This window comes from Delphinapterus leucas, chromosome 15 (genome assembly GCF_059928025.1).
Source record: "Delphinapterus leucas isolate spDelLeu-1000000601 "Yukka" chromosome 15, BTC_Dleu_Yukka2, whole genome shotgun sequence".
In the NCBI taxonomy this organism is placed as follows: Eukaryota; Metazoa; Chordata; class Mammalia; order Artiodactyla; family Monodontidae; genus Delphinapterus; species Delphinapterus leucas.
This window is the reverse complement of record NC_143143.1, coordinates 6725346-6732620: the sequence shown is the minus strand read 5'-3', so window position 1 is coordinate 6732620 and position 7275 is coordinate 6725346. Positions and strand designations below refer to the sequence as shown.

Sequence of the window (7275 nt, the reverse complement as noted above, 5' to 3'; positions counted from 1 at the left end):
CTGCAAGGAGAGATGTCAATTTAGAAATCACCAGGATGTGTGGCTGGGGAGTAAGGAGGATGGATGTGACCCCACTGAGTGAGAAGGGAGCAGAGATCGCAGCCTAGAAGCCGAGCAAAACCAAAGGTGAGAATTGTCCTGGGTCCCAGGGAAGCAAGAATGGGAGTGATGGGGAGGAGGCAGTGAAACCAGGCTGGCTGGCAGTGAGCCCTACTTCCTGCCCCTGGGATCTGAGGCAGGATGAGGGCTAGAGAGACCCCAGGGAGGAAAGAGACATTTTTAAAGATAGGTGCATCTGGTCTCCAGCAGAGACAGTAGTGGAAGGAGGCAAAAACCGGGTCCCGGGGATGGCCGGGTAGGGGCAGGGCAGAGGTGGAGGGACACCCCCTCTGCGGGTGAAGGGGGAGAAGGGGCTGCGGGGAGAGGCAGAGGTGGTCAGGTGGGAGGGATGCTGCTCTGTGGCCCCAGAGAGCATGGAAGTTATCACTGGCTGCTGCTGGGAGGACCGGAGGTGCTGGCTGGCTCGAAGCACTGAGGCAGCTGAGCTGGAGATCCCCGAGGTGCCAGCTCCACCAGACACCCCTCTCCAGAGGTTCTCAGCATCAACTGGTGAATTTCCACAACATTTACTTCCAACGTGAGGATTCAGCACCAGGAAACCTGGTTCTTTCCAGACCAATTTTTATGCTCCCTTTGGTCAGGAAAAAAGAAACACACATCCTTTTGGCATTGGTCAACTGGAAATAGATCTAAGATTCAGTACAGGAGCCATCTCAGGACGTTGCTCGGAGGTAAAGCCCAGCCACCTCTGGAGCGAGACTGCCTGGGTTCAAATCCCTGCTCCACCTGTTACTATGTTCCAGCTTCTATTCGTGGGATCTCTGGCAAGTTACATAACCTCTCTGCACCTCCGGTCTCTCATTTGTAGACAGGAATAACTTTAGGACCTCCCCGGTCGAGTTGTAGTGAGGAACAAATAAGTTAACGTATGCTACCTGCTTAGATCAGGGACAGCACAGCAGACTCTGTCGGCTCTTATAATCTGATCTCAGGCCTTTGCTGCCGTTGAGCCCCTCCCCCAACCCCCTCTCTGTGCCAGACACTGTCCAAAGCCCTGGAGGTCCTGGGGACAGGAGAGCAGGGCAGCATGGTCCCATCTCTCAGGAGCTGATAGCATACCGATTGAAGACAGGCATTAAACAGAGAAGCACACATGTGCAAGTGTGTAGTGGACGTGGATTTGCAATCCCAAGGTCAGGTGTTTTCTTTACATCAACTTTAATCCTATTCTGAGGACCTCTGCAGTGGGCTGGTGGGAAGGGTTCCCTTGCCTAGGGTCCTGCAAAGGAACTGACACCCTGACCATCAGGGATCTTTCCTTAGTCTTCTGTCATGCTTGTCACCCCAAAGTGCCCACTGTCCAAGCCTGTGTGGTCTTGGGCTCCAGGATCATCCTTCACCTGCCCCCGAAGCTCTGTCACCTCTATGGGGCACCAGAGCCCCAACAGTCCTAGGGCGGGCCACACTCAGCATCTTTCCAGAGTACAGGAATATTCCCTCCCCTTCCCCCCAAAAGCAAATTCCCCTCTCCTCCTAGGACTCAACCTCTTCAATCAGTCTGTCCCTTCATTCAGTAAATGCACATGAGCACCTATTACATGCATGGTCCTGCTGCAGACACTGGGGATGTGGCAGTGAACAGACAGACAAAAAAGCTTACATATGATTGGAGGAAGGGATGATAAACAGTAAACATAACAATAAGTAAATTACATAGGATGTTAGAAGGAGATATGTACTATGGAAACTCTTAAATATAGAGGAGGTGAGGATTACGAGTGTGCAGGATGCAGTGTTAAGCAGGGGGTCAGGGTAGAACTCATTAAGGTGACATTTGAGCAAAGACTGTAAGGGGATGAGAGAGTTGGCCAAGGATGTCACTGGGAGAAGCAGAGAGACTGAAACACAGGAGGCCTTGGCCTTGGGCTGGAGTAGCAGAGGTGTCTAAAGTGATTCATTTCTGGATATATTCTGAAGGCAGTGCCCACAGGATGTCCTGAGAGACAGAATGGTCCAAAGAGAGAGAACTGGTGGATGACTGCAGGATTTGAGGCCCGCTCGCCTGAAGGACAGAGTTACCATCTGCTAAAGGGGAAAAAGTACAGGTGAGGCAGGTGGAGATGGGGAGTTTGGTCATGTGTGTCAGACATCAAGCAGAGATGCTGATACATACACAAATCTGGAATTTGGCAGAGAAGTCAGGGCTGGAGATCTAACTGTGGAAGTTAATGTCCGGAGGCCAAGCGAGACCACCAAGGGAGGGAGTGTGACTGGAAAAGAGGAGCAAAGGCTGAGCCCGGACCCTCCAGTATCAAGAGGCTGGGGAGAAGGGGGCTCGTAAAAGGGGCTACCAGGAGAGTGAGGCGCCCTGGCCACCAGGCAAAGAGCGAGTCTCAGGGAGGAGGGAGGGGCCACTGGGCTGATGCAGGGATGACAAAGGCTGAGAAGTGACACTGGATGTTGCCATTTCTGGTGGGATTGAAGGTCCAACTGCAGTGGGCTTGGTGAGAGCAACAGTAGAGCTAAAACTTCTTGTAGAAGGCTCCAAGCACCTTCTTGTATTAATTGTGTTTTTCATTTTCTATATTTGGTGATGCTTTGACCTCTTGGGCTAGCTGATTCCCAGAGGGAGCAGACAACTTGCCTTGAGCACAGCTCTGATATGCAACCCACCCCATCCTGAGGCCACCTGGCCACGCTGCCTCCTTTTACCAGGCTCTTGAAGCGGCCCCGACACGCCAGAGCGAGGAACTAGGTAACTGAGGAGCACACCTGTGGCCCAGTGCCCACTGAAAGCATTCAAGCTATCCCAGCCTAAGCTTGCGCAGCTGCTACCCTTCCTCGCCCATCGCTTCCCGTGAAAACCACAATAAAGGCTTTCACCCACATTCTCCGCCGGCCCCTTGTGCCTCCTGACCAGCCCTGGTGCTTCCCCACGTGGCCCTGCATGGTGTGCCATGCCCCCCACCCTCCCCCATTTAGGAACTGTGAGTAACACACAATCTCTTCAATGGCAACTGTCTCCTGATCTGTTGGCCTCACCAGACCTGAATTAAACCAAAGTCCTGGATATATTTTAAAACAATTCTGCTTTCTGCACTGAGGAAATCCCTGAGGCCATGAAATTCAAAGAATCAGGATCCCTGAACTCCAGCTTCCAATCCCTCCCTAGGCCCCCTATATTGCTCTCTCCCAGGACCCCTGACACAGGACAGATGCCCTTGACATTGAGAACCTCCTTTCCTCCAAGAACCCATCTTTCACCTCAGTCCAGGATTCCTTCTCATCACATATTCCTCTCTTGCCCACTGGTTTCTCTCCAGGAATGTGACAGACAAGGCCCTCCCTCTGGGCATTTCTCCAATCTGGGCGGCGAAGGAGAACAACAGGCGTCTGGGTAAGTGGCACCAGGGTTGGCAGGAAAGGCAGTCCTGACTCCAGGCCGTAGCGTTAGCCTCTTGTGTACTCACTGACTGTTTTGCTCCCAAACAATCGCTTAAAGTTCTGTCACCTCAACAACCATGACACCTCCCAGGCCTGAGGCCCTCCGGATTCTACCACCAAAACATGTGGCACTTGCTGTCCTGCTCTGGTCGCTCTTTCTCCACTGCTGACAGCATCCTGGGCTGCCTGGCTGGCCACATCGTCCACATGATGGGGGACTCCACGCTCCGGCAGCGGTGGCAGTGTCTGCGGGACACCGTGTCCTGTGAGCAGCCGTGAGGGGAGAGGGCAGGACCGATTTGCTCTCCCTAATCTAGAACATTGCCAGTGACCTCCTAGTTACCAAGTCGGAAGACCTATTCCTAGTTCTCAGTCTCCCCGGCCCCCTGTAGCATTTTGTCTCCTTGATTTCCCTTTGGGAACCCTCTCCTTTCTTAGCCGTGTATTGTCACTCTCTGAAGCCTCCTTTCTGACTGAGCTCTCCAACTTGGATTCATCTATTGGTGCCCTTCAGCCGCCCCTGGATGAAGACTTGCCCCAGGCTAGGGATTCTGGGTTGACCAGTTTACGTCCTTGCCCAATGGTGACCAGCCTCACGCCAGAGGGTCCTGAAACCCAGTAAGTTCACTCAGCTGTGTCCCCTGACACAGAGCTAGAAACAACTGAGCAAAGACTGACCAGAAAGGGAGAAAGAAACAGAATGATGTAGTGTTACAGAAGGCGAGAAAGGAAGGTTTCAGAAGAGGCCAACCAGCTTATGGAAATCAAACGCCAGAGAATTGAAAGCAAACTGAATAGGTGTTTGGACGGATAATAGGGAGATCCTTGGCAACCTTGAAAACTTGAGTGGAGGCAGCCCTAAGGTTTAGGGAGAAGGTTTACGTCCTGGGAAATGAGGACTCTTCATTCAAGAGGATGGTGCATGGTCCGATATTAATCCCTAAACCTCCTCTCTCGTCCTCCGCACAGCCCTGAAGCCGGTGGATCTACACACCACGTATCAGACGGGTCCCCTGATGGCCGTGGACACCGCCTGGGGCATATAGTGCGGCACTGACCCGCGCACAGCTGGCCCCTGCGCTCCCTCCGCACATCGGTGGCCGCCCTGCACTCTGTGGTCCAGGAACTGGGGGAACTGGCTGGGGGCCCCCACACCGTGGTGGTGCTGAGCCTGGGCGGCCACTTCACCACCTTCCCTCCGTCCATCTTTGTGCAATGACTGGCAGGGATCCGGGCCGCCTTGGCTGTGCTGCTGGCCCGGGAGCCCCGCACTCTGGTGGTCATCAAACTGGCCAACACCGGCTACAAGTCAGTGTACGGCAGCGACTGGTTCTCCCTCCAGGTGAACCGGCTCCTCCTAGCTGCCTTTGCCAACCACCGTGTGGCCTTTGTGGACGCCTGGGAAATGACCTCCAGCCTGGCCCTGCCTGACAGCATCCACCCGGGGAAGCGCGTCGTCCAAAATGAGGTGGACTTCTTGCTCTCCCACGTCTGCCCCACCTGAGCGCTCCTGCCGGTCCTGGGGCTGTGGATGGAGAAGCTGGTGTGAGACCAAGCCTGGAAGCCCCTCCCCCTCATCTGTCTGTATGTCTTCTCTTACCACCCTCTGATGCAGGTCATAATATCCACCAGCAAGAACTGGGATGTGGGTGGTGGCAGGGGAGGGAAGACTGACAGTCGTCCAATGTATCTTAAAAGCTTTCTCCCCACGTGGAAAAGCCACACTGAGGGGATGAGAGTTGGGGACAGAGCCAGCAACGCCTATTCCATTGGTACATATGAGCATATATGTTGGTCTCTATGTTTAGAGTGTCAAGGAGCCTTGCAAAAATATAAGGGATGGATTCCACTTCAGATATCAGAGCCACCCAAGCGGAAAGCCTGACTCTCTATATAAAGCCTTTTATGGATTGATTTGTAAGATAAAATGTCTCCTAATTGTAAAAAGTAATACATGCTCTTTGTAGAAAGTTTGAAAAAGTACCAAAAAATGAACAAAGAAATCTTTGATTCTCATCCAGAGAGTGAACTGATATGCTTAAGGGGGGTGAATGAGTAGCCAGAACACAGCCTTGCTTTTTTGTTTCTGCTAATAAGAGATTAACACTGTTTTCCTTATAGGGAATCCACAGATAACGTTTTGATAACTCTTGTCTCACCAGTGAAACATATAGCCGCTATTTTCTAATAGATTTGGTTGAAATGTTAGAGAACCACGTACAGAAGAATCCCTATGGTGTGCTGGCTGCTGTTCCTTGCCTAAGCATTAAAGTCTAGGTGTTTTATAATATTGGAGAAAGAAACAGAGGAATGCAATGGATCCTACATTTTTACATTCACTAAAATTTCTGCTGTGGAACCACTGCGTCCTTATTTCCCCCATGTGAGTCCGATTAAGGATGATCAAAGCTTCCTGTGATGAATCCAGGCATTGCCAGTCAACCAGTGAATCCTGGGCAAAGCAAATGAAACCGACTGCAGACACATTTATAGAAAATCTCTGTGTGCACAGGGTAGCTAGGAACTTTTCTGCTTGTTACACAAATGGTACAGAATTATAGCAGAAAATTAAGGAACAGTTCATGAATCATAAACATAAATTAATTATATTAGGGAAAATTACATTTCCAAAATTAAGTATTGTTATGGTTGTTTCTTTTGGGACTTGTTTATTTCTGTTCCAGTTATTATGTTCTTCTTTCAGATCAATTTTTAAATACATATATTTTTATTTTCTGTAAGATGAACTTAGTGTGTTATGGAGGTTAGATACTAAATAGAGTTTGCTTGTAGATTTTTTGATGATGGCCATTCTGACTGGTGTGAGATGATATCTCATTGTAGTTTTGATTTGCATTTCTCTAATGATTAATGATGTTGAGCATTCTTTCATGTGTTTGTTGGCAGTCTGTATATCTTCTTTGGAGAAATGTCTATTGAGGTCTTCTGCCCATTTTTGGATTGGGTTGTTTGTTTTTTTGATACTGAGCTGCATGAGCTGCTTGTAAATTTTGGAAATTAATCCTTTGTCAGTTGCTTCACTTGCAAATATTTTCTCCCATTCTGAGGGTTGTCTTTTTGTCTTGTTTATGGTTTCCTTTGCTGTGCAAAAGCATTTAAGTTTCATTAGGTCCCATTTGTTTATTTTTGTTTTTATTTCCATTTCTCTAGGAGGTGGGTCAAAAAGGATCTTGCTGTGTTTATGTCATAGAGTGTTCTGCCTATGTTTACTCTAAGAGTTTTATAGTGTCTAGCCTTACACTTAGGTCTTTAATCCATTTTGAGTTTATTTTTGTGTCTGGTGTTAGGGAGTGTTCTACTTTCATTCCTTTACATGTAGCTGCCCAGTTTTCCCAGCACCACTTATTGAAGAGGCTGTCCTTTCTCCATTGTATATTCTTGCCTCCTTTATCAAAAATAAGGTGACCATTTGTGCATGGGTTTATCTCTGGGGTTTCTATCCTGTTCCATTGATCTATATTTCTGTTTTTGTGCCAGTACCATACTGTCTTGATTACTGTAGTATAGTCTGAAGTCAGGGAGCCTGATTCCTCCAGCTCCGTTTTTCTTTCTCAAGATTACTTTGGATATTTGATCTACAAACAATAAATGCTGGAGAGGGTGTGGAGAAAAGGGAACCCTCTTGCACTGTTGGCAGGAATGTAAATTGATACAGCCACTATGCAGAACAGTATGGAGGTTCCTTAAAAATCTAAAAATAGAACTACCATACGACCCAGCAATCCCACTACTGGGCATATACCCTGAGAA

General features: G+C 49.2%; 1 protein-coding gene and 1 pseudogene across 1 annotated transcript in view; one reads left to right on the top strand and one right to left on the bottom strand.

The window, feature by feature from the left end:
* Window positions 1–7275, bottom strand: part of MBLAC1 (metallo-beta-lactamase domain containing 1) — a 60488-nt gene that overhangs the window by 32800 nt on the left and 20413 nt on the right. The gene's annotated exons all lie outside the window — the stretch shown is intronic.
* Window positions 1–7275, top strand: part of LOC149747378 (NXPE family member 3-like) — a 17838-nt pseudogene extending 10563 nt beyond the window's left edge.